Source organism: Thamnophis sirtalis, unplaced genomic scaffold (genome assembly GCF_051295495.1).
Source record: "Thamnophis sirtalis isolate CommonGarterSnake01/CBP01778 unplaced genomic scaffold, rThaSir2_p1.2 scaffold_5, whole genome shotgun sequence".
NCBI classification, from domain to species: Eukaryota; Metazoa; Chordata; class Lepidosauria; order Squamata; family Natricidae; genus Thamnophis; species Thamnophis sirtalis.
The window spans coordinates 53,211,794-53,239,332 of record NW_028261385.1 but is presented as its reverse complement, the minus strand read 5'-3'; positions in this window follow the sequence as shown (position 1 = coordinate 53,239,332).

Sequence of the window (27,539 nt, the reverse complement as noted above, 5' to 3'; positions counted from 1 at the left end):
CAACTTTAAGACCTGTGGACTTCAACTCCCAGAACTCTGCCAAGTTGGAGACCACTGCTCTAATGAAACACACAGGTATGTTTTTCTGACAGTGCTTTATGCTAAGAACATTCAAAATATTCCCAGAGTCATACATTAGCTTTGCTGGCTGAGGAACTCTGGGAGTTGAAGTCCACAAGTCTTAAAGTTGCCAAGGTTGGAGACCATTGCTCTAATGAAACACACAGGTATGTTGTTCTGACAGTGCTTTATGCTAAGAACATTCAAAATATTCCCAGAGTCATACATTAGTAGAGCAGACAACAAATGAGATAACATCTAGTCTGGAAAGGAACATCCATGTATTCACTGAGGTATTCATTGATTTAATGTGACAAAACACGTGCAAACCATATTGGACTTTAAGCACAGCTCAATACTTCTTCGCTTATAACCAGCAAACATGTGTGCTCTTTTAAATTATTATTACATTTTTCTCCAAGGAACTAGTTTTCTTTCTGTGTTTTATTGTTAAGGAAATGTCCTAGGAGTCACCATTTCTCAAGTTTTCTAGCCACCTCAGGGAGAAAAGGTAAGCAGTTTAGTGGTGCAGAGCAATCACTGGCTCAGTTGAAGTAGCCAGTAAATTGCTGAGGTCAGTCTGAAACCAGCTAAAGTGCTCTTTCCAAAATGGACTGGGACACTGGACACAGCATAACAGAGAAAGCAGCAGGAGAAAAGTGTCCTTGGTTTTGCTTGAAGGGATTAATAGAAAGCAAATCATCCAGTTCTAGCCTACTGTTCTGGTGCAAGGCAGTCCACTCAAGCTCCTAGACTTACTGCCATTCAAAACACAACATGTATTTACCAAAAAAAAAAAAAAAAGGAAGAGAAATTGGACTACAGAGAGACTACCTACTACCTCCCCCCCCCCCCATTCTTCAAGGTTGTTCTGTCTCTCTTTTTAATTAGTTAAAATGATTCACTAGCTTTTCCACTAAGCATTCATTAAGGTAATGGAAACACTAGCAATTCACTTTCTGACCAATGTTTAAATGTTATTTATGACTTATGTGCAGTTCTAGCAGGTTTTACACACACAGAGAGAGATGGGATACAAGTAGCATACGTCTTAGACTGTAGCTTTCCGCTTCTAAAATTCCTGCAGCTGATGAAAAGAAACCTCTCTTCCCTCCCCACCTCGTACACACACACAGAAACACAGAAATAGACACATTATAGCTTATAGCTAAGCTTTAGGTCCAGGCTCGGCATTAGATTACACCACTATCTGGTAGCTGACAAGGCTTTAGAGCTATTTTTCTCCATCCTATTGTGCATTTGTTTGCTTTTATCTTTCTTTAAACATACCTATGACCTTCATTATAAAATTCTGAAAATGGTTGGTCGTGATGTAACTGATACACTCTTGTGTGCCAGTTTTAGGTTGGCCAATTATCCTGATTTGCATAATTTCAGAACAATTTATCATCCAAATGTAATTCAATGTCAAACTAACTCACATAAAACAAACCTTCCCTATGCACCAGGTTAATCTCCTTTGCTGCCAAACTCCTCCAGGCTGTGATAGAGGAGTCTCTCCCTCCCATGAGCGATGCTCTTCCATCATTTGGACACTGTGTTGTAGCCATTTACACAGGATTAATTCTATTTGTTTTTGGAGATTTATCACTGGAGATTCTATTTCTGTGGAAGTTGCCGCTTTGCCCCCTGCCCTACCAAGGCAGTTTATCATGACTTTGCTGTACTGCTCTGATTCTGCTTACCCTTTAATGATCTGTGTGACTAAGTGGAAAAGCCACAAAAGGAAGTTAATAAAGCAAGCTTTGCTTCCTGGGTTGCTTCCTGTTTAAAGTAAGCACCTTTTGATCTGTGAGCCAATTTTTAAAAAATTCTGGTTGCAGTTCCACACAACCTTACATTTCCCAATTGCTGCCAAAGAAAATATTTCATTCCCTTTATCCCTCAAAGTAAGCTAAAATCCCATCATTTTCTTTTTCTAGGTGTGTTTACTATTAACATGGATTTAAATGGAATTTGCTAGATAGATGGTCACTCTTTTTTTTCATTGATTCAACTCTTTCCCCCTCACCAACATAAAGACATTTTGGATCAATTCAACAATTGATAAATCTAATACTATTGCGGAGATTGTTTCCAGAAACAAGCTGTAGATAAAAGATACATAAAAGACCGATTATAATAATATAAAGAACACAAAATAAACATGGCATCTTGTAAGATCATGTAGCCCTACCAGTTTTAATTCTTCTCACTATGTCCAAATAAATGTTCTAAAGCTGTAGACTGAAGTGTTCTGTACATCCAACTATTAACCAAGAATCCAGATGAATATAAAATTTAACAACAACAACTGAAGCACTACTTGAATACTATTTACTTCACAAAAGTCATCATTAGCAATTGCAAAGAACAGCTTTATTTGGAACAGTGTACATGTTACAGGAACAGTTCCTTTAACACCATAAAGCAACATCAACAGCCTATCAGCCTAGATCCTTGGGAAGGATTGGATAGTGACAAAAAATGTGAAATCCAGTCAAAACATCTGGTTTATTGTGCAAAAAGCCATAATAATCACCATCACTTCATTACAAAAGGCATCTTTACTTGGATCAGTTTACATCCTACAAAGATACTTTTTAACACCATCAAACAACTTCTACCTATGCTAGATCTCTGGAAGGATGATCGGTGGATAAAAAAGCCAAATCTAGTCTAAATATGTGGCTGACTGTGTGATAAATCATATTAATAGTAATGCCAGGAAAAAGGATCCCAGCCTCCATTTAACTCAGATTTTAGGTGACATCATTATAGCAAATATATTTTGTTCTTTTTATCTCATTGTCTCTTGGGGTCACAGTTTTAGAATCAGATTCATAGAGTTGGGAAAGGTAACTTTGGAGGTCATCTAGTTTACCCCTGTGCCCAATGCAGGAATCCTCAGACCACTCCAGACAAATGGATGTCCAATCTTTTCTTGAAAACTTCCTGTGATGGCGGTATTTATGACTTAAGTCAAAGGTGTCAAATTCACTTTGTCACGGCAGCATCATATGATGTATCAGGCCTTTCCCACCCTTCGCTAAAATGGGTGTGGGCGTGGCCAGCACATGACGTATCCAGCCCATGCGCCGGCAGTTTGACAGCCTCGACTTAAGGAGACAGACAGTTCCACTGCTTAGTAGCACTCACAGTCAGAAATTCTTCCTCATTTCAAGTTTGAAATCTCTTTCCATAAAGTGTCCACCTTCCACTGATTTTTCTCCTACTTTTGGAATTAAGAAGAATAAATTCACACTTCCTTCCTTGGGCAGCCTTTTAAGTATTGGAATGTCTTTAAGTCAGAAATACTCTTTTAACTTCTTTATGACATTTAGCTTCCAAGCCCTTCATCTTCTTTACAAGATCCAATTCCAACAAGGGGTCTGAGAAACAGGCCACTTCAGAAGACTTCAGGGAAAGTGCTGAGTGAAGGGCAGGAAGTATAAATTGCTCTTCCTGGAGCAAAGGCATTCCCATTTTTGAGTGTTTGCGATTCAAAGGTTTTATTTTAGAATCACCACAAGTAAACAATTCCTTGTAAGGAACAACTACCCACCTTGCCAGAAACTCTCACCATTTATTCCCTGAATGTTTGGTTGAGGAAACTTATTTTTAATCAGGATCAGCTGAAAATCATGATGCTGGGACAGGCTTAACACATAGCCTACTAAGAAATCCAGATCTTTCACATCAGTACTATTGTTGAGCCAAGTTTCACTTAACTATACATCTGATTCTTTTTCTTCCTAAGAGCAGAATCCTATATTTCTCATTTTGAAGTATTAGAAAAACCTGTATTAATTAGAGAAATGGGATGAGCCTGAATACCTCGTCCAATTATGCCCTCATTATAAGTCTTCAAATTTCTGGATGGAAGGTGGTGAAGAGATCTCCAGCTTTAGAATAGTATTAGTGAAAAAGTTAGGTACAGTACATTAGGATTATCAAGCAAGGAATGAATGAAGAATCACCATTTGGGAGATTTAGTCACTACAATGTGGGGCAAAAAGCAGTAATGTGATACATAGGAAGTGGATTAGAAGGCAGGTGAGCACATTTAAAGTTTTGAGATCATATCACATCATGGATATTTTCTAATGAATTTCCTACATAATTTCAGCAATGAAACCAGTAATCCTGACAGATCATGTTCCATTGTGTTCAAGCAGAGGCTAGACAAGATCTACCAATTTTGTTGTATACAATGACAATAAAGGCTAGTAGGTTGCTTTTATTTGAGTTTCTTCAAGTCATTATTCTATTATTCTACTTGAGTAATAGTTTTTTTTAAAAAAACTATTGTTAAAATTTACAGATTATCAAAACAGCTGAACAGTTTTCACCAATGTTGATCTAGACCAGGGGTAGTCAACCTTTTTATACCTACCACCCACTTTTGTATCTCTGTTAGTAGTACAATTTTCTAACCGCCCACCGGTTCCACAGTAATAGTGATTTATAAAGTAGGGAAGTAACTTTACTTTATAAAATTTATAAAGCAGAGTTACAGCAAACCACTACTGCACACCATGAAGGCTGGAACGCCCACTAGTGGGCGGTAGGGACCAGGTTGACTACCACTGATCTAGACAGTCACAGAACATCATTTACCAGAAAATAAATACAAACATTTCTCTCCGAACCTTCAGGAATAGATGAATCACAACCTGGTATCTGTTCTTGCCTTGGAACAATGAAGCTGAAAGTCACAACAGCAAGTGTTCCATAGAACCCAGCAGAACATATTTATTTGTCAAGGAATGCCCAGAATCTTATACAGGGAAATAATTTTCTAAATATAGCATCATCCGGTCCAGAAATACCTTTCTGAATACACTTACGCAGAACAGATATCTGCATGTTCTAATGCAGGGATGTCAAACTTAAGGTCCATGGATGGGATGTATCACGTGCTGACTCTTCCCCCCACACTCAGTTTAGGGAAGGGGAAAAAAGTCCCAATACATCATATGATGCCACCGTGACACTGTGAATTTGTTCTAATGGGTCTTTGGTGCTTTCCCACCTTAGTTGGGGTTTTTTTTTTTTTTTTGCAGGCATTTCATTGCCCAAACTAGTTAACATCAGCATTGCTAGTAAATAATGGGTTTACTTCAGTATTGGGGATGGTGGTTTTAGAGAGTATTTGGTTAGGCTGTTTATTGTTGGCTTGTTTTGTAGTTTTTTTTATTGTGGTATTGTTTACTTGATTGTTGGTCTGATGTTAATCTTGGAGTTAATCTGTACTCATCTGGGTACATCTGTATTGCTGGTGGAGGGGTGCTTAGGTCTTTTGGTTCCCCTTTGGCTTGTTGATTGTCTCTTTTACTTAATGTATAGATACTGTTTGTGTCTATGTATCTATTGATGGCTAAATTGCTAGAGTTCCAGGCTTCTAGAAATTCGCTAGCATTTTTGGACTTAGCTTGATCTAGGTTTCCCAATTTGAACTATGGTTAACTCTGTCCATATGCATTTTCTGGTATTCAGGAAAAAAATAGCCATACTGTGGCTGTGATACTGTATATATCAGATCATTAGAATTGTATCCAAATATGTGCTGAAGCTAATCCAAAATATTATTTTATTATTTTAAATAACATGTTATCATTGTTACATATATAAAAGTGTTGTACAAATCATTGGTGAGATATAATATGTTCCAGCTGTTACCTTAAAAAACTTCTTAACTTTTCTCCATCTAACATCTGTAACCATTTTGCCCAAGAAGAGATATGCTGATCTCTGAAACAAATTTAAGAACATGTTTATTGCCAAAAAATATATATGCAAATTTTTCTTTGTAGTAAAAAGGGAATTCAACAAAATCAATTGAATAATTATCATTTTAGAATAGTCTAAGCATCTATTCAAATACACATCATTTTATGTCATGTATTATTTCTCCCTTTACACACACACACACACACACCACACACCACACACACAAACACACACACACACTTTCCACTCTCATAACAATGTGTGGCTAGTTAATTTGACGAAGTGCATCTTTCTCAATTTGCAATCTCTTTCACACTGTTAGTAACATTTGATACTGAAATACTTTAAGATTCTTACTTAGCTGACTTGGACTTTGCCTCTAACCAGTTATTAATAAAATAAAGTAAATAATAATTAAAATACACTTAATAATTGTCAGAGTGTACAAAGTGTGACTACTATTTTGAGATAACCCAGGAGCAAAATACAGGACACAGATGTTTGTCTTACAAACAATGGCTTATATGGAAGACTTCTATATACAAGGCATACAGTATATGTATGAGAGGCGCCTTCACATAGCTTCTCTTATGTAGACAGCTTCTTAAAATAGCAATAACTCGGCTTCTTAAAGCAGCAATACCTCTGCTGACACATACTCATTTCATCATCTTACATTGGCTGGTCTGCTTTAAATCATCATTACCCTGACAATAATGTTTTAATTAAATAATAAGATTCATTATTAATAATAAATTAAATAATAATAAATTTGAATAAGCTACATATTTTGAAGACAGACATTGTATCTGGCGCAGTGATTAAAATGCAGAATTGCAAGTTAATTCTGTTGACTGCCAGCAGTTTGATCTTCACCGGCTCAAGGTTGATTCAGCTGTCCATCCTTCCGAGATCGGGTAAATGAGGACACAGATTGTTGTGGGAAATACACTGATTCTGTGAACCACTTAGAGTGGAAAGAACAAAGAAAGAAGTTACACACATTATGGAAGACTTCTGGTAATTCTCCTCTGCTTTCTCCCTTTCCCTCATTCTGTATACCTATCTTATAATTAAGACTCTCAAGTATTTTTATTTATTTTTATGCTGCTTTTTTTTTTACAAATAACTCAAAGTAACACACATACCTAATATTCTTTCTTCCTCCTACTTTCCCACAGAATTAGGTTTTATTTGGAAAATTTATATAGCTGCCTACTTACTCACAGCAGTTCTAGGCAGCTTACAGAAAGTAAAAATACAACGTAAAAGAAATAAAAATACTAAAACAATAAAATAATAACCCCCACCCACCCTAAAATACACTAAAATGCAAGATTAAAAATATCATTTCATGTGCCATTGCATTTAGCAATGCAATGTTTGTTTGTTTATATCCTGCCTTTATTATTTTTACAAATAAAAACTCAAGGTAGCTAATGTATCCAACACACCTTTCACCTCCTATTTTCTCCACAACAACAGCCTTGTGTGTGGTGGGTTGGACTGAGATAGAGGACTGGCCCAAGTTCACCTAGCTGGTTTTCATGGTTAAGGCAGGACTAAAATTCATGGTTTCCCAGTTTCTAACTTGATGCCATAATAACTACACCAAATTCATCATTGTGCTTTTCCTTTCCCCATAGGCAGTTAAAGTATTCTTAATACACTAGTTATCTATATTGTTATCTATTTTTGTTGTTTTATTTACATCCACAAAAATGAATTATTGTCAATCACATCATAGCAACAGCACCTAAATATACATCCCTTCACAGTGCAGTTTACAGGGTCAGCGTATTGCCTCCAACAATCTGGGTCCTCATTTTACCAACCTCGGAAGGATGAAAGACTGAGCCAATCTTGAGTCAGTGAGAATTGAACTGCTGGCAGTTGGCAGAATTAGCCTGCAATACTACATTCTAACCACTGCACCACCACACAGCTCAGATGCATAAATCAATATGAAAAAGTAGCTTAAGGTTATAGAGTGGTATAGAAATTTGCAGATAATTTAGAGAATCAAACTGCTGGCAGTTGGCAGAATTAGCCTGCAATACTGCATTCTAACTACTGCACCATCATGGCTCATAATATATTTTCCCCTAACCCTGCCTTCTTCTGTACTCTTGCACAAAGGGTGTATCTGTGCCTTAACACTGAACATTTCTTGCTAAGTTTCAAGGTTCTTTTTTTTTAACTGCAGACTGATCTTTTTTCTTTCTCTTTTTGCCTCTAAAGCTTGTTAAACTTTTTCTTTTATTATTATTCTCATGAAAACTAAAATAGAGAAATCACTGCTAGCTTGTAGGCTCCTACAAATCTGCCTCTGATCCTTTCCACTTAAATACAAGAAAGTACAGGGATGACACATAGGCTGTTGCGAGGAGATCTTGAAAGATTACACTTATCCTTCAGAAAGAAATGAATATCCTTGCTGCAAGCAAGCACAGCTGTGCCTGCCCTAGATTTTGTTTTTCTGTAATTTATATATTTCATATGAAAGACGGCAGGAGAGAGTAGGGCAGACGGACCCACTTTTTAAATTTGCTGAAAAAACCCTTGGCTAAGCCAGGTTAAAGAGGAAATGCATCTACCTTTCAATATTGCGGAGATGGACAGACAGTAAAGATAAGGGTTAATTAGAGAATAGAGTCAAGCAACAATAAATCCAAGTACAGGTAGTCCTCAACGTATGACCACAACGGAATCCCAAATATTTGGTTGCTATTTGAGAAATTTGTAAAGTGAGTTTTGCCCCATTTTATGACTTCTCTTGCCACATTTGTTAAGTGAATCACTGCAGTTGTTGAGTTAGCAACATGGTTGTTAAGTGAATCTGGCTTCCCCATTGACTGCTTGACAAAAGGTTGTAAAAAGGTGATCACATGACCCCCGGACACTGCAATCATCATAAATATGGATCAATGGTCAAGCATCCAAATGTAAATCACATGACCAGGCAATGGTCTTAAGTGTGGGAAATGGTCAAAAGTCACTTTTTTCAGTGTTGTAACTTCAAACGGTCACTACATGAACTGTTGTAAGTCAAGGACTACCTGTAGTTCTTTTTCATTTTTCTGGAGATGTGGAATATCAGCTTGAGAAAGAGGCTTAATGGAAAAGCAATGTATGTAAAATGTCAATGGCCTCCAAGAACTTTTCCATCGGAAGTTGCCTCTAGCTTGGCTCTTATCTGGATATTAATGTTTGTTAATGTTTAATAAATTTATATGCTGCCCAATCCCGAAGGACTCCAGGCGGCTTACATAAAAACAATTTAAAAGAATACTAAAAAATTTAAAAAGTAGAAGACAAGGCAAGTTAAAAGACACAACATGCACTCAACCTTAGTGGGGCTGGACCTCATTCAAGAGGTCAACAGCCCCAGGCTTGCCGGAAAAGCCAGGTCATAATAGACTTTCGGAAGGCCGCGAGGGTGGTCAGGGTCCGGATCTCTGGGAGTAGATCGTTCCATAGGGCTGGGGCAGCTACAGAGAAGGCCCTCCCCCGAGGACCGCCAAACGACATTGTCTAGTTGACGGCACCCGGAGAAGGCCCATCCTGTGAGATCTTATCGGACGCTGGGAGGTATGTGGCAGAAGACGGTCCCATAGATATCCAGGTCCTAAGCCATGTAGGGCTTTAAAGGTGATCCTCCCATTTAATATTCTACTCAATATTCCAGAAATAGATATAGTGATGATACCATTTAGAGAACAAAGATTAGGAATAAGGATTAGCAAATGAAGGAAAATGTCAACTTTGGGGACCAGTTTTCTCCTCCAGTCAATTTTTAAATACCAACCAATTTTAAAAATTGACAAGTCAAAGCTGGGGAGTGGTGAAGCTGTATTTTAAAAATGGGCTTTAGGCTAAAGAATTCCTTCAATGTTTAAGAAATATTGCCTTTTCATAGTATTGGTGGGCTCTTTGTAGTGTAGCTTCTTCTCTGGCGTTTCTTAAAATGTTTCACCTGATGGTTCCAAAAAAACCCCCAGGGATCCAAAAAGAAAAAGGAAAAACCACAAGAAACCTCAGATGCTTTTGGATAAAACACCTTTGGGACAACCATGACCTGGATGATTGAGAATCTTCATAGACATTCCCCACTGAAGCATGATTTCATGCTTTTTACTCTGCTACCTTTTATTTGCCTCATTCTTTAGCCAATATATTTGTACAGTAGACTGAGAAAGAATTGCACACAAACCTCTGATCTTTAGGCACTGTCCAACCATTTAGAACATATTTTCTAAATATCCAACATGTGCTTGATGATATCTAATCATGCTAATTGGACCCAAGGTACCTTTCTCTTTCCTTGAGCTTGGGCAGGTTAACCTAACAATTGGAAACCAGATGGTTTTAGTTCTTGCCAAGTTCTTCCTGCAGGAATGGAATGTGAGGATTTTGCACACAATGGCTTATGGCAAATATTTGCACTTAATTATCTGCAGCACACACCTCCATTCCCAACTGAGGCCAAGATAAACAAGAGGTTTTTTTTGTCTTAGGAGGGACTCAGACTACCCTGCTAATAAAAGGCCCACATGAGCATTTGAAGATATTATGCAATTTTAATCAAATTAGAATGATTAAAATGGAGAATGAGAACTGAACATTTTAAATAAATAATTACGATGATTAAAATGGAAAATTAGAACTGAACATTTTTAATAAATAGTTATGTTGTGCAGTATCCATTCATAAAAGAGATGTAATGATGCATTATAAACTCTGGGAAAATGTGATCAGCATAGGAAAGAAATGTAATGAAATGATTGTTTAAACAGTGTAAAGCTAATGTTGTAATGATTATTTCCCAGTGAGCTAGGCATGGAACTCATTATACAGACTGTGCTTTATCAGTGATCTTGCCAACAACATCTGGCCATTGGCTCCATTTTCTTTTAATGTGATTAATTTAATATAATTGTCAAACAATGTGGGTCCCTAAATAAATGAAGTCAAAGGTGAATGGAGGAAACTATCGAAGCAGGCTACTGTTCTCGTGTTGGTTTGTTGAGCTTTCCAGATATATTGGATTGAAGGTAGAACTTCAGTGTGATGTAGGAGAGTATATTTCCTTCACTCTTACAGATTAAAAAAGAAACTCACTGTAGATATAGCACCAGGGCATGTCAAAACATACATTTCTATAAATAATGAACGTTAGCAGATTCTTGCTGCAGCCTGCTCAAGATTTATTTACTGTATGTGAGATTATGGAGAGAAACCTCTTTGAAAGTTGGTAGGAAAGATCCCAACTTCTCTTTATGTAAGTGTCTAGGACAGTGATGGCGAACCTATGACACGCGTGTCAGTGCTGACACGCGTAGCCATTTGGGGTGACACGCACAGGATTTCATGCGATTCATCCTCGGCTCCTGCAAGGCCACCGAGGATGAAAGAATCTGTGCTGGAGGAACGGGGGGGCGGGACGTGTGATCTCCCCCGCCCACACTCACTTACTGTATCGCCGCCGTCCCTTTCTGAGCGCAGGGGCTGCTGGTAAGGCGTGCGTGCCGTGCGCACACACGTCATCAGCGCGGCGAGGGAGGACCCGCAGGAGAGGAGCGCGGGAACAGTGCGCGCCTCTCTCCAGTCAGGCCGGCACAGAGAGTCTACTCCTGGGACTGTCAGTTACGACCGCACCATAGCAGGGAACAGCGGAGTGCCAACGGGAACTGTGAGCGCCATTAGCAGCAACTATAAATTGCGCAAAATTATGTTTTTGTCGAAGTGACACACAATGCGAGTTATGCTCGATTTTTTGCCAATTTTTGACACACCACGCCAAAAAGGTTGCCCATCACTGGTCTAGGAGTATGGTAATAATGTTTAAACTGTTTTTCTGGTTGAAAAGTTGTAAGTTTTAGTATGAAAATCTTATCTGTACTTTTGTTTTATGTAAACACATACATAAAGCTGAGCTATAATTTCTCAGAAGAATTTGGAGGTGGTTGGGTTATTGCTCTTTAAAGAAAATTGTAATTCAAGGTTCTTTCCTTGAGTGGCAGGAATGCAGGGAAGACAGAGAAATGAGTTTTAAAATATTTTGCATACATCTGGGAAAAATCACCCATCTTTATGTATGAAAGCAGTTAGTACTTGCCTTCCCAGTACAGATGAGAGGAGAGCATAGCCAGAAGATTCTAATAATAGGACCCAATCTCTGGACAGAATTCCAGATGGACATCATTTCTATAGTACCGTGATGGCGAACCAATGGCATGCATGCTGGAAGTGGCCCACAGAGCCATCTCTCCAGACATGTCAGCCGTCGCCTGTTGCTCTTTTGGTTTCCAGAAGAGTTTATCTTTGTGCGTGTATGTGCCAGTGGTGGGATTCAAATAATTTAACAACGGTTCTCTGCCCTAATGACAAGCTGGGTAGGCGTGGCTTGGTGGTCATGTGACCATGTGGGCATGGTCAACTAAACGTCACTCAGGTTGATGGGTGCTTCATCTTAGCTGTGACAATCTAATAAGGGTTAACCAGAGAGGCAGTTTCTGTAAGCAGGGCAATAAAGATCAGGCTAGAAACAACGCCAGAATGTTTCCTTCCTGCCTTCCTTACAGGATTAATCCTGCAAAGTGGGGAAAAAACAAAAGGAGGTTTCTTCTAACAACTGGTTCTCTGAACTGCTTAGAAAGTTAACAACCAGTTCTCCCGAATAGGTGCGAACTGGCTGAATCCCACCACTGGTATGTGCACAAGAAACTGGAAGACAGGTGGCAGGTGTGTGCACTGGGGAGCTGATCTTCCAGTTTCTCGTGCTTCCCCACTTGGGTGCCCCCGGTTCCAATTCAACACTTAGTGCCATAAAGATTTGCTAACACTGCTATAGTACAAGAATGGAGTAAACTCCAGTCTCAACTTTCTTGAGCTGGTAATTGTAGCATGTGGCACATGAAGCTTGGGATGAAGCTTCAGATCGTCATGCAGAGCATCTGCACTTGACTTTACTGCCCTGTGTCATTGATGTTTACATAATAGTGTGTGTGTATGTGTGTGTGTGTATGAATGAAACAAGAGGTAAACTAAGTTTGGACAGTTTTTCAAGAACTGAGAAACAAAACCATACAAAACTCACAATGGTGTTAGGTTGTGGCTAGAGTAATTCCTTAATGAGGAAGGCAAAAATATGTGCTTTTGACCCATTTCCATGATGTAAGTTTGCTCTTCTATTGCCATTAAATGTATTTTAAAGATCATTGATGCTTTTTCAAGGAAAACCTATAAACTAAAAGTCCCCTAAAATTTTTAAAACATTAATGTTAATTTCTACTATGATAATTTACCGTTAGGTTCCTTTTAATTCAAATTTTCAGAGTGAAATCCACCTCCTCAGATTAAGGTTGATCTTTATCTGATAAAGGGACGCGGTGGCTAAGATGTTGAGCTTGTTGATCAGAAAGGTCAGCAGTTCGATGTTTCGAATCCCTAGCACCAAGTAACAGAGTGAGTTCCCGTTACTTGTTCCAGCTTCTGCCAACCTAGCAGTCAAAAGCATGTAAAATGCAAGTAGAAAAATAGGGACCACTTTGGTTGAAAGGCAACAGCATTCTGTGCACCTTTGGCTTCTAGTGATGCCAGCCACATGACCATGGAGATGTTTTTGCATAGCACTGTCTCTTCGGCTTTGAAACAAAGATTAGCACCCCCCCTAAAGTTGGGAACGATTAGCACATATGTGCGAGGGGAATCTTTACCTTTAACTTTTATCTGATAGATATCTTTGGCCAGTGTGGTCTAGCAAACTATTAGCTGCTGCAGCCCAATTTCTTGAAACTCCACAGGACAACTATTTTGAGACAAATTATTGGTACAACCAGTGAGATTCATGAATTTCTTGCCATTTTTTGAAAAAAAGATTGATTTAGTTCAGAACTTTTAAAGGCTAATCCATCTCCAACCCATTATCATTCCAAAAAGCTTTCTAAACCCTGATAAGGATTGGGTTCAAATCAAAGCTATAGTAATTTTTGCCTACTGCTGTTTCAAACTTTGGCTGAAACAAATCATTTGGGGTTTACTACCTGGTTCACTTCTCCTACTGAATAGGTTCACCTCATCACTGAGGAAGTGAATTGATTTTCATCCAGCATCTTGTAACATCTCACTTCAGGCAATATTATCTTTTAGGCCAGACAAAGCCTTAATTGACTCAAACCAAGGATTAGGGATTTAGTTTCACAAAATGACAGAGTGAAAATCATCAATCTTTAATTATGTTGCAGTTGCAGATTTTCATGAATGATTTCTAGCTACTTCTATACCTCCCCGAATACTTCACACAGGAAATATTTTATTTTGGCTCAGATTGGTGCCAAAATGGAGCCAAAATGGTGCTAGAATTTATGGGATTATGAACAAACATCTCCTGAACAACAATCATATGTTTCTGCACAGATACAGGCCAGGGGTGGGTTCTGGCCAGCATTATTGCTGGTTCGCTTATGCGCGTGCTTTGTGTGTGTGCATGCACAGTTCAATGGAAATTGTTCTGTAAATGCGCAGAACTAAAAAAAGATGGCGGCGACAACAGCGGCAACTGAGGAACTGGTTTGGAGGTGTGTCGAGCCTGGGTCGCTGCTGGTATTGCCGGCATACCACTAGTGATTTGGCCGAACTGGGCTGAACTAGTAGGAACCCACTTCTGATACAGATGGAGAATCAATCATCCAAATATAGCTATACTTATCTTAATCTATTGTCAGAAAATTTAGTTTATGATCGAGAAATTACAATGTTCCTTTTGCAAGACTTAACTTGGACAACCACTATAAGGACTGCCACATTTCTTGCAACTATGTATAGCCTGCAAAAGCTGGGTGATGTCTTCTTTTTCTTATTTCCCCAGGTTTAGTTTTTCCCCATGTATTTTAAATTTGAATTTTACTGATGTTTCTCTATTTTAAATTCTGTATTTGTATGTTATTGGTATGGGACTATAAATAAAAATGAATGTAAAGTAATTTTGCCTTATTAAAAAAATAAATTCATTTTCTTTAGAATGAAATTTAGTAGTGTTGCCAGGCAAATTGAAACTGTCAGAAATAGCTTAGAAAACTCCCAAATCAATTTAATCACTAATTATGGGAATGGGAAAAAAAAGTATTCCATTACTGTATTTCTCTGCCTCCAGTAAAACCATGCTTTTTAAAAAAGCTCCATAGATGTTTATAATATACTTTGTTAGCACCTGAGATACCAAGGCATTCATTAGTATGTTTTTAAGTGAAAAGTGTTGTGGATGATGATGATGATGATGATGATGATGATGATGATGATGATGGATGATGATCTTGATGCTGATGGAAGTGAAATGCTACTTAAAGATAGCATCTTAGGAATGCTAATTAAGCAGAAGAAACAAAACAAGCAACTCTTAGTTCATGTAGAAATCTCTGGTTTTTTTTATCAGCAATAGCATGACATCTGTTCAACCATGAATGACACACTGAAGGCTTCTAAGACTTTTGACTGACTTTAGGAACAGTTGCTACCAGATGGGCCTCTGTCTGAAAAAGAAGGACAATTTCATGTTATTTTAAAACTGGGACAGGTGAAGTTCAAATAGTTACAAGAAGAAAAATAACAAGTGACATCAGCTTCAAGAAAAAGGCACCATGCCAACAGATTTGCAGTTGTTCTGTTTGACAAAGGTTTTCCTTTCATATAATAGAACTTTGTTTTGCTTTATTAATAAATACGTTGGAATTCCACCCAAAAATTCCCAGGTAAACATAAAAGATACATTATGAGTCTTCCACATTTATAAAATACATGAGTCTTTAACTGATGACTAAAATGGATTTAGATTTTGTAATGTATAATTCTCATAAAAATGAATAGTATTTTCTTTTAAGTTTTACTTCATATTTAATATATACTTCATAGTTATTCTTCATACATTTGTAGCATAGTGTAGCATATTATTTTATGAAACCTTTAGAAGAACCCGTGAAACACATTAAATAGCTTTCAGCTTCTTTAATAATATTGCAGCTTTTCTGGAATGTCATACAGGTAGTCTTCATTTACTGCCTCTTTTATTGTTCAAATTATAATAGTGATGAAAAAGTAATCTTATGACCAATCCTTATATTTATCACCTTTTCAGGTGTGTAAACAAGAAAAGACCAAAGAAGATCATAAGCACAATTTCAATTTTAGTTAGTGATTGCTTGCTTAACAATCAAACTATGATTCCCAATTATGGTTGCTAAATGAGAAATGTCTATATTAAGTGAATGTCCACTTTCTTAAAATTAAGATGGGTTTTATTATTCACTACATAACTGATTAAACATACGTTACATAACTATTATAACTTATATACAGTTATAATGATATAATGTATTGAATTCAACCTAGACTTTCTTCTAAGTAGAGACATTTGTAGCCTGATCGTGAACCTAGATAAAGAAATAGATGTATTTCAGAACAGAACATATTTAGGGTAATTTAACACTTCTTTTTTTGGAACTAACATCCTATCTTTTTTACTTTAGTCTTAAATATGCTTAGAATGATTATATTGTCTCCAAAGCAATCTCACAATAGTGGTCCTTCAAGGCCAGTATTAATGATTAAAGGGCTGCACCAGGAGCAGGGAGAACTGAGATTCTAGCCTTCCCCTTGGGTCTACAAACCATTTTGGTGACTTTGGGCCAGTCATTCTCTCTGAGGCCTAGACTGTGAAATTTAAAAAAAAGAAATCAGGAGAAAATGACAAAACATTTCCAAAATGTTGCCAAGAAAATGGTGTGGACTTAGCTTGGAAGCACCAGGCACAAGACTGACTTAAAGACAAAAGTGGAGGAGGAGATGGAACTATTTGCCCAAATAGAGGCAAAAGAACATGGCAAAAGAGCATGGATCTGAACTGTGTTAAGCACAAGACCACACTGGTCCTCATTGCATATATTCTAGGTATTCGAACACACAGGAGCAGCGCCCAGAAAGAGAATGTATAATTAAGTCAGTCTGCTTGACACAAATTTGTGGATTTATCTGTACGGTAAGTATGAATAATGCAGGACTATCAGTTTCTCAAAATAATATTTTGAACAATTATTTTGCATAAATATTTTCCTCCACATGCATACATGCGTCTACATACATACCGTATATACATACACTCTTTTTGTTTGCCATAATGGCTTTTAAATTATCTAGGCCATAAATAAGCAAGATGACAATAGTTTATACAATCTTAACATTACATGATAAGTATAATTGTCTCCAAAGTAAACACAACTTAAATCTCATGCCCTTGAGATTTCAGGTCACATCTGTAACTGCAGACAGGATATGGAGACACTAAGCAGGCTCTCCAATTCAATTTATCTTTGTCAGAGTAGTAACTATGCTTAGCCTTAACATTTAAAAGGTATACATGTTTCTAAGGAGAGTAATTTATCAAGATTTTAATTTGACTCAAACCACTTTTCAGACTCCAGAGGTCACTTTGCAATAGGAAATAAAGTATCTAATGTATATGTAATAAAAAGAGCCATGTGGTTGAAATAGTACCAACAAAAATGCAGCAAGTCACATATATGAATTATAAGAGAAGTGCTATTTATATGTAATGGTATTTCCTGCTTGGCATCCTGTCTGTCTTTTTTATTTGATGGCAAATAATCAATCATAAAACATTGATCAGCCACTTGAAAATCTCTGCTTTCTCAAAATGGGGTTTCCCTCTAGACAAGTTGATTACAATTCCAAAAATTCTCAGATATGAGGTTAGGAGGTTATGAAACACTAAGCTAAAAATGCCTTCGCATAAGCTTTATTGCTAGAAGGCTATATGCGTATGACCTACCCTTAAATTGCACATCTATATCATAAAGGATATAGCTCCTCTCTCAAGGCAATTCTCCACTGCAGCCTAAGCTGCATCTGCCCCATGCTATCCTGTTGACAAGAAGCTGTTTCCTAAACTGACTTCAGAAATTAAAATACAAATTGTGATGGGATATTACTGGGGATAGGCTTGTGCTCCGTCTAGATTATGACCACTGAAAGACCTAGAGTAATTGGTCATTCTCCTGCTTTTCTTTTTATCTGTGCAAAGAATCAAGATTAACTGGTTAGCTTCTGTGTACTTATTCTGTGGCTAGTAGCCTACTGTCCTTTTATGTTCATTGTATGCCTGCCCTTTTGTTTCAGTCATTGTTTCCTTCTCACTAGTCCCTGTGCCTTTCATTTCCCTTCTCAGATGTTTGCACACATGGATATTTTCATATATCTATACACTCTCAAACTCTTTCCTTTGTCACTAACACAGGCCCTTTTTTCCTTTTCTGTTAGGCTTCCATGTTGCCATGATACTAACAATAATCAAAACAACATGGAATCAGTTGTTCATTTGCTTACATATTCCTCTATATATTCACACAAGCTTGTACCAAAGAAAAACTGTTAGTTCAGCTACTTCAGAGAAATGAAGTAACAACGAGAAGAGAAGAGAAGAGACCTTTGCTGTAAAGGTAGACTTCGTCTTATAACCACAATTGGGAACAGAATATCCATTACTAAGCAAACCAGTTGCTACGTGAGTCAGGCCCAATTTTATAATTTCTTTTGCCATGGTGATTAAGTGAATCATTGCAGTCATTAAGCAAATCTGGCTTCCCTCCATTGCTTGTTTGAACCTGGCTGAAAATGTAGCAGAGACAATCATGTGACTCTGGCAAGTTGCTACTGTTATAATTACATGCCAGTTGTTGAGCACTCAAATTTTGATTAAGTGACTGTGAGGTGACATCCAGCAAAGATCACAATCAATTGGATACCACCAGATGGTTGGAGAAAAAAAGGAAGGCCAGGGAAAACCTGGCACCAAACATTTCAGGAAGATCTGAAGAACATCAACCTTAAATGGAAGGATGCAGGAGATTGTAGCTGTGGACTGAGAACTCTGGATTATGCTTGTGCATAGCACAGAATGTGAAGACTCTGGGGATACCATGATGATTATAAGTGTGAAGAGCAGTTGTAAATCACTTTTTTCATTGCCATTGTAATTTTGAACAGTTGCTAAATGAATGGTTGCAAGTTGAGAACCTACCTATATGGTGTCAGGGATAGGAAAGGATTCTTCACTCAGCCTGAAGAGCAGCCCAAGGGTACTCATTGGAGTTGTCAGTGTTCAGCAAAGCATTGGCTTTTAGGGTCGAGAATAGTCTTCTGACTTAATGAGCTCAGTGGATCAACCACAAATTATAAATAGATATCAACTGCCAAAACAGAGGTGAACATAGCAGCACAGCAATGTGACATTAAATGGCTGCACAAGGCAGTGATGATTGGCACTAGAGAGAGGTGGTTATGCCAGGCATTGTAGCCAATTAATGCTGGGACAGTTACTAGAACAGCAAAAGAGCTGCAGGTTATTTACTTTGCAGGGATTAAAATGACTTGTGTTGGAAAACAGCAGCTCTGAATTGATGCTGGAAAACATAGATATGGGTTGTGTCTGCAACAGTCTGTGAGTAAGAGAAAGATGTCATTTGTGCTTCACTCAAGAAATGTTGAGTCCCTGTAATGAGCCAAGTAGAAAGTACCCAGAGTTACCTCAGAGTTTTGAAAAATTTTCAAGTGCTTCTGTAATAGGAAATGCATGCATGAGATCAGATGGATTGGGCCTGGCACCTGGGTAGGGTTCATTAACAATCCTACTGCACATTTCCTAAAATTGCTAGGAAGCATCAACTTGATTATTCTGCCCCCAAATTCTCCTCTATCTTAACTTACTTCAAAGGAGGCAACTGATGACCCTTCCTCTTTCATAATCTTGACAAAATGTGAGGTTGGTCCTTTCCCCCAGAACAACCATCATGAAAATTTAAAAGGCAAAAATGGAAAATGGAAAGACATGAACAATTGTTTTGGAAGAGACTGATCTCAGCATTTAACTGATATCTCTCTCACACACACATAGCTCAGATCACAATCCATAAAATAAAACCAGGTCTATAGTGTGTCTAGCTCTGTTGTTCCTTATATCCTACATAATTTCTGATCTCTAACTCAAAGTTTCATAGATTAGTGTTCTTTTCTAATTGGGCTTGAACCAATTCTAGCAAAGAACTCTAAAAGCAAAAAGCAAAATGGAGCTGAGCCTCTCCACTTTTTAAAAAATGGTTCTTCACTTCACTCTTCCTCCTCCCATTCTGACAACTCTTTTTCAGTTTTGTTTCTAGATAAAACCCACCAAATATTTCGGTAGCAAAGCTGAGTGGATTCTCTGTAACAATCAGTTAGAAATAGGCTATGACTGATAACAAAATATTGATCAGTTGGATTTTGCAGGAATTATTATTTCTGTCCTATTTTTTAAAAATAAAATAAAAGAGCCGTCAACTTAAACAAAAACAAGAAATACAATGAATTTTAATATTTTGTGGAAATGGGATAGAAAGCATCTATATGAACGAGATTATATCTGGACCTTTTATTGGAATCCAGTATGCTGTCAGCATAAGGCAGCAGGTGGGAAAATATAAAAGTTCTAAGCTCTTTCACACCAAAAAGGAATGCAGATGTATTCCAGTTAAAAAATGAATACAATCAATCTCCAGTTAGCACAAATAATGAAAGGATGAAGGAATTTTACTAAGAAGGAGGAAAGACTAGCATTTCAGCCCCTGTTATTAAAGACAAGGCTGATGCGCTATTTTCAATAAATTAGATGTAAGATTCTATTACTATTGAAAAGTTCTTATATAATTGAAAGGAGGACTAATATTTATGTACTGTTGTCACTGAATCATTTCATCCTACTAATACTAATACCACTAAGGAATGATGGGTTATTTTGAGTTACTAGGAGTTAAATTTCATTAGTAACGTGTGCTCTGCAAATCTAATGGAATCTTCCCAGCTTCTAGGAAGGGGCTTGACATATTTTGAGTTTCCAAAGCATGAGGATTCAAAGAAGTCAAGGAGCAAAATCAAGAGGACTTAATATCATGATGCTCTTATGAGCTGACACACTGGTATTTTGTAGATCCAAAAAAGTGTCCCAGACAATGATATAACATTGGTTAAGAGATGAAGATTCAATTATATTTTCTGAACATTCTGGGGAAAGGGTTTTCATTCTGCAGTGTGGTTTTATGTATGTGTTTCTGTGGATCTCTTGGAAAACTAGTAAATATGAGAAAACACTGAGAAGGAGAAACACAAAGAGCTTTCCTCTTCTTCCCTCCTTCCTTTTTTTGTTCTTTCAGAATTAGTCTTTTGGTTTATTTTATTTATACTTATAATAAGAGTTCTATGTCACTCTAGGGATGCAGTGGCTCAATGGCTAAGACGCTGAGCTTGTCAATCAGAAAGGTTGGCAGTTCAGTGGTTCGAATCCCTAGTGTCATGTAACAGAGTGACTTCCTGTCACTTGTCCCAGCTTCTGCCAACCTAGTAGTTCGAAAGCATGTAAAAATGCAAGAAGAAAAATAATGACCACTTTGATGGGAAGGTAACAGCATTCTATATGCCTTTGGGTATTTAGCCATGCTGGCCACATGACTACGGAGATGTCTTTGGACAGCACTGGCTCTTTGGCTTTGAAATGGAGATGGGCACAGCCCCCTAGGGTCAGGAACGACTAGCACATATATACAAGGGGAACCTTTACCTTACCTTATGTCACTCCAGTCAAAAATATTTGGAATGGCATAGATTTTGCCCTACAATATTAGAGTTGTAATAAGAAATATAAACCAAATCAAGCCACTTATTCACATTTTCCCCACAAGGTTCCTCAGGAGTAATGTATCTCCAAAACAACAAACATCACATTTTCATGGTCCCTTTGAAATCTTCACAGCTTTCCATATCAGCACCAGGGACAGAGCCATTGCATTCTTGGAGAGTTGACTTTTGCACAGCAGCTACTACAGAGAAAGACTGGCCTTGGGTCCCTGATACCAACAATTCCATGGCATAAGACTCAAGATTTCTCCATCCAAGATTTCACTGGATAGGAATGTTCTATGAAGCCACTAATATGAATTATATAATAACACAAATGATATAAATGAAGTAAAGGGACACAAATAAGACATTTTTATTCAATTGACCTTTGGATTTATTTGTGTGTACATGTACATATACATGTAGCACTCAAGCCCATACTGTTATATACCATATAACACTGGAAATAATATGGCAGCAGCTTAAGGTAATTTTTCCAGGATTCCTCCTATTTTATATTCCTAATCCAAAACTGTGTTTTAGCATCAAGTTTTGGAATCAGCCAACATATTATACTAACGCACCAAATCAGGTGCCATTTTGGGCCTTTGTGTTCCACATTTGCCAAATAAAGAATTAGAATTGTTTTCTGGGGGAACTATAAAACATGGAAAGTTACTCTAGAAGTACCCACGGATCCCACTTGCATCCAGTCATTATGCATTCATGAAACTGCCCTTGAAGCTCTGGACTTATCACTGACTTAAGGTAGTATAATATATTAAATTTTGTGTGAAATAGCAAGACACAAAGCCATTTATTTTCACTCACTTGTTCCAGCTCTGTCTTATTCCAGCTGTGCTCAGTGTTTAATTTCAAGTATTAGGTGAATTTTGAAGTGGCAATATATTCCTCAACTGGGGAGACAGTTTTGGAGGGCATGTGAAATGAAACACATAGCTCTGAGGAATCTGATTCAACAGACACCACATCAGGAGCTCTAAATTAAACTTCCTCCTTGTGAAACAATTTCTTTTATCTACCCCAAATGCTGTTAAACAACAGACATTCTGCTTTTGGATACACTAAAAATTCATGCAATATCAAACAAAAATCAAAAGGTCTAGAAGTAAAAATGAAGTTGAAACAATTATAGCAAATAAAACATGACTGGATTTGTTGAAGCCTCTTTAAAAGACCGAGGTGCTAAAAGTACAGTGCTGGAACCTACCTACCTAAACTCTCTTGTTCATTTTTCTAAGGACTAGTATACTGTGGAGTATATATGGCAAACTGGCTAGCTTAATAGCAGTAATTGATAACAATATCCATTATTTGTGCTTGAAAAATACACTATTATATTACACTATATACACTACACTACACTACATTATATTACAGTATTATACAGTGAAGAACTTTGTGGCACCTCCAATCTTTGTTAGGATTCTGACTTGAATATGACCCTGATTTAGTCCATACATCTTCTAATTCTTTCTGTATCAAACTGATTTGGTTCAGAATTTGGTTGAGCCTGATTGCTATCATCATTTGGTTACTGTGTCATCCATTCAAAAGCAAGACTAAAGCCAGTTCATGTTCTGACTCAAGTGAATTTAGGGACATTAATATAATTTGTATGTATTTCAGTGTCTGTATACTGTGACTCATATCCATATGAGCGGTGCAGTGGCCTACAGGTGAAGCTGCTTGCTTCCCACTCAGAAGGTTGAGAGTTCTATCCTAGGTAGTGACAGATGTTTCTTTATCAGGATGCAAAGAGAAAATATCTGCTGTGAACTCTGCATAGGTGTTAGAAAGAGCATCCAGCCAGTGAACATTCAGCTTCATTCAGTCACTTTGACTCCACCCCAATAAAAAGGGATTACAGGATCATAAAAAGAAAACAAATACTGCTACTCATATCCATGATGGATTCTTAAAATGTCATATTTACATGCACATACAGAAACACCATCATGTTCAAGTAGTTCTTATCCAAGGAAATTATATGCACATTCTTTCAGGAAACATATCCCAACAACCACACATTCTTGCATTTAGAAAGAGGAGAAATACCATATTTTTCAGACTATAAGATGCACTGGTGTGTAAGACACACCAAAATTTTGAAGAGGTAAGTAAGAAAAAAAGTTTTGTCCTCCCTGGCCCCCAGGAGCAATCTGCAGGCTTCAGCAGGGCTGGGGGAAAGGGAAATTCCCCTGTTTTTGCAAAAATGGGCAAAACCCAGGGCATTTTTTAACAAAAATGGGGGCATTTCCCCCTTCCCCAAACCCTGCTGATGTCTGCAGAGTGCTTCTGGAGGCTGGAGGAAGGAAAAAAAACCCTCTTTTTTGGGAAAAATGGCATGTTTCCCGCCATTTTTTTTGCAAAAATGGGATGCAGGGGTGGGGCTTCGGAAGGCCAAAAATGGTTGCATTCAGTATATAAGAAACATCAACATTGCCATGCTCTTTTAGGGAGAAAAAGGTGCATTGTATACTCAAAAAAATACGGTAACTTAACGTAGAGAAAGGAAAAACCCTAAACATTTGACATTTGAGGGCAGGATTCTACAAATATTTATGTCAGAACAAAAGAAAAGAAAAACATTTGCCAGTTATGATAAGAGAGATGGTACTAGTGCAATATAACAGAATAATCACCAGAATTGATGATTATTTCAAGGGAATCTTGGTGACAACAACAAGGATGTGGTGGGAATAGGTCAGTGGTGGATTTCAAATCCCGTTCCAACCGGTATAGTTGGAATGGGCTGGCAGCATCCTCATGGATGCATGCAGCACACACATGCGTTCTAGCTGCTCTGCAGAGTGTTGTGCAGGCAGTGTATGCACCATGCGCGTGCATGGCAGCGCAGAAGCTTTAAAACACAGGTAAGGAGCGGGGTGTGCAGGTGTGCCCTCTGGAGCATCGTACTGAAATGGTATCGAATGCTCCGGGCTGGCTCTGGTACGCCCGTACCAGGGCATATCATCAGCAACCCACCACTGGAATAGGTAGAAGATATGAAAAGAAAAGAAGAAAAGAAGATTCACTGAAAAGAAAGTTTCTCACCACACTTGCACAGTAGATAAAGAATATGTGGAAAGTATTGGCTATAATTTGTAAACATAGAATTTGACTGGATTTCAAAAACATAATTCAGATTTAACAGGGCTAACGGGAAAACAAGGTGAAGTTCAAGAATTGCTCCTGGGGAAGTGCATCCACTGACTTCACTTTCATGAAATGTGTGGAAATGAAATAGGGCCTATTGAGAATGATAATACTGAAGGAAAGAATAAAACTTTTCCAATCCTTCTTAGGCCCATAGTGTACTCCTACAGTTGAATATAGGCATTTTGTAATTAAATCACTTCACACTTTAGGTCATAAATATGCCAATCTCAGTGATGACTGAGGGCTTTCCTTTGGGATATATGATCCAATAAGGTATTAGGACTCTTAATTAGACTGACAAGCTGTGACTTTAAGTCTGTGCAACTTACTGAATGCTTAATCAGGAAGATATAAAAAAAATATTTCTTTCTAACTCAGTTAAGAGTCAAGGTTCCTAGAATAATTTACCGTGAACTTCTTTTTTGAAAGGAATAGATAATGCAGCAACTCTCAAATGAAACAGACACAAACATTGGGAGTTTCAAAACAGTTCAGTTTTGTGTGTTGCTGCCATCTTGACATTTTTGACCTTCTCTCATGACTCTGACAATGGCTAACTAAAAATTGCTGAATAGATCATTACAAAAATTCAAGATACTGGTTTCAAACTGATTTAGATGAGATATCAATTTCTATTACATTTGGTAAATGAGGTCTTTCCTTATTCCTCATTAAAATTGATCTGGCAATAATTCTTTGGAACCAAAAATCAACAGTGCTCAGCTGCTCCAGTTACTTCCTCTCATTTGTTTTAATAACATGTTTCATTTTTACATTGACCTCTATTTTCTGAAATGAGGTGTTCTAGGAAACAAAACTATGAATATGTTTCTTATGAGAATTATATGCTTGTCTGAATGTATAGTTGTCTTGGAAATACTAACTTCTTATGAATGCTACTGAATTATTAAGATGTGAAACTTTTTGGGAGAAAGATATCTGGAGAAGCTTCTCATAATAAAAGGTAATCTTCTGCTTTTGTACCTTGCCTTTCTAATTTTTAATATTATCCAACATTACTGATTGAGCACAAAATCTGTGAAGAACAATGCAGTACTGTTTATAAGCCTTATAAACCAGAGGTGTCAAATTGGTGGCCCACATGCCAGGTGCATCATGTGCAGGCTATGCCCACCATAGCTCCCCCCAAAATATCACAATACATCACATGACGCAATCAAATTTGACATCCATAAAATAAACTATATTACTTTTGCTCAACAACACAGATGACTTCAAAAAGAAAAAGGGATATATATATATATATATATATATATATATATATATATATATATATATATATATATATATATATATATATATATATATATATATATATATATATATATATATATATTTGATAGTTTTGGACGGAGGGATATATCCAGCAACAATCACAATTTATATTATTGATGAACTACTTTAATTGACTCTTTTTTTTAAAAAAAGTGAGATTCACGTCATTGCAAAATTATTTCAAAATGGGTTCCTATGCTTCTTTTCTTTGTTTTCATTCTTTGAAAAGACATATGTGATTCATTGTAGTTAACTCAATATTTGTTGAGAATAGGTAAGGAATTTTATTTATGGGCCAAAAACAATTTTCTTTTCCTATAGAACTGTTGTGTGGAGCTGAGATTTATGCACTACATTGTTATCGTTTTTGGATATCTCATAAATGCATGAAATCTGAGCTAGCTGGAGCACACAAGTGCCTGCTGTAAAAAGACTTCCATTGAGGTATTGGATATAACACGGGGATGTCAACATTTGTTGGTTGACAGCTGTTACAGCTGAATCAGATAGGACTGACAGATTTAGCACATCTCACCCTGATTGCAAATGTAGACTAGAATTTAATGCAGAGGCTTCCTTTGTGAAAAAGTTCATGTAAAAACCTGCAAAGTATTCTGTGCTATGGAGCAACAACTGTGTTGCCAAATAAAGAGTGCATTGGCAGAAGTTTTTTTCCGCAAAAGGCTTTGGAGATTCGCAGTCATCCAAATCATAGATATCTCAAAGGGGCTTTTTGAAGAAGCAACTGGACTTTCTGGTTTTTCTTTGAAGATGTTTTGCTTCTCATCCAAGAAGTTCTGCAAGGAGAATGCTCTAGGTCTGTAATGGCAAACCTATGGCATGCGTACCACAGGTGACACATGGAGCCATATTTCCTGGCATGGCAGCCCTCAGCTCTGGCACACATGCGCATGCTGGCCAGTTTATTTTCGGCCTTCCGGAGGGCGGGGAAGGCCATTTCACCCTCCCCAGGTTTCAGAAAAGCCTCCAGAACCTGGGGAGAGCGAAAACTCCCCCCATGCGGGGCTGCACACGTCATGCTCACAGGGGTAGTGGTGGTGATTGTTCGCACATGTGCAGGTAGGTCTGGCACACCTTTAGAAAAAGGTTAGCCATCACTGCTCTAGTTTCGTTCTATCTGTCTGTCTGTCTGTCCGTCCGTCCGTCCATCCATCCATCCATCCATCCATCCATCCATCCATCCATGAATCCACTTCTGATACAGAAGGACTTTTTTCTCTCTTTATGAGAGCAATTAGGCAGCTCACAGAAGGCTGATGCCTAGGGGCACTTTTAGATTTAATAGTCTCAGCAGTAAATAAAAGTAATGTGACCAGAAAAGAAATCACCCATGCATTGATTACTGAGGTGGGATGTTTATTGATCCAAGTTTTAGGTCAGAAGTGCTGCATAATTGTTTTGCTCTTTGACTTGCTTTGAATCACACCAAAAGGATTGACAAGACTCAGAAGTGGCTTCATGCATTTGTTTTCATGCACAGGTATGGAATAGATTTAATTTCAAATAATTTGCCTAGTGAAATGATGAGT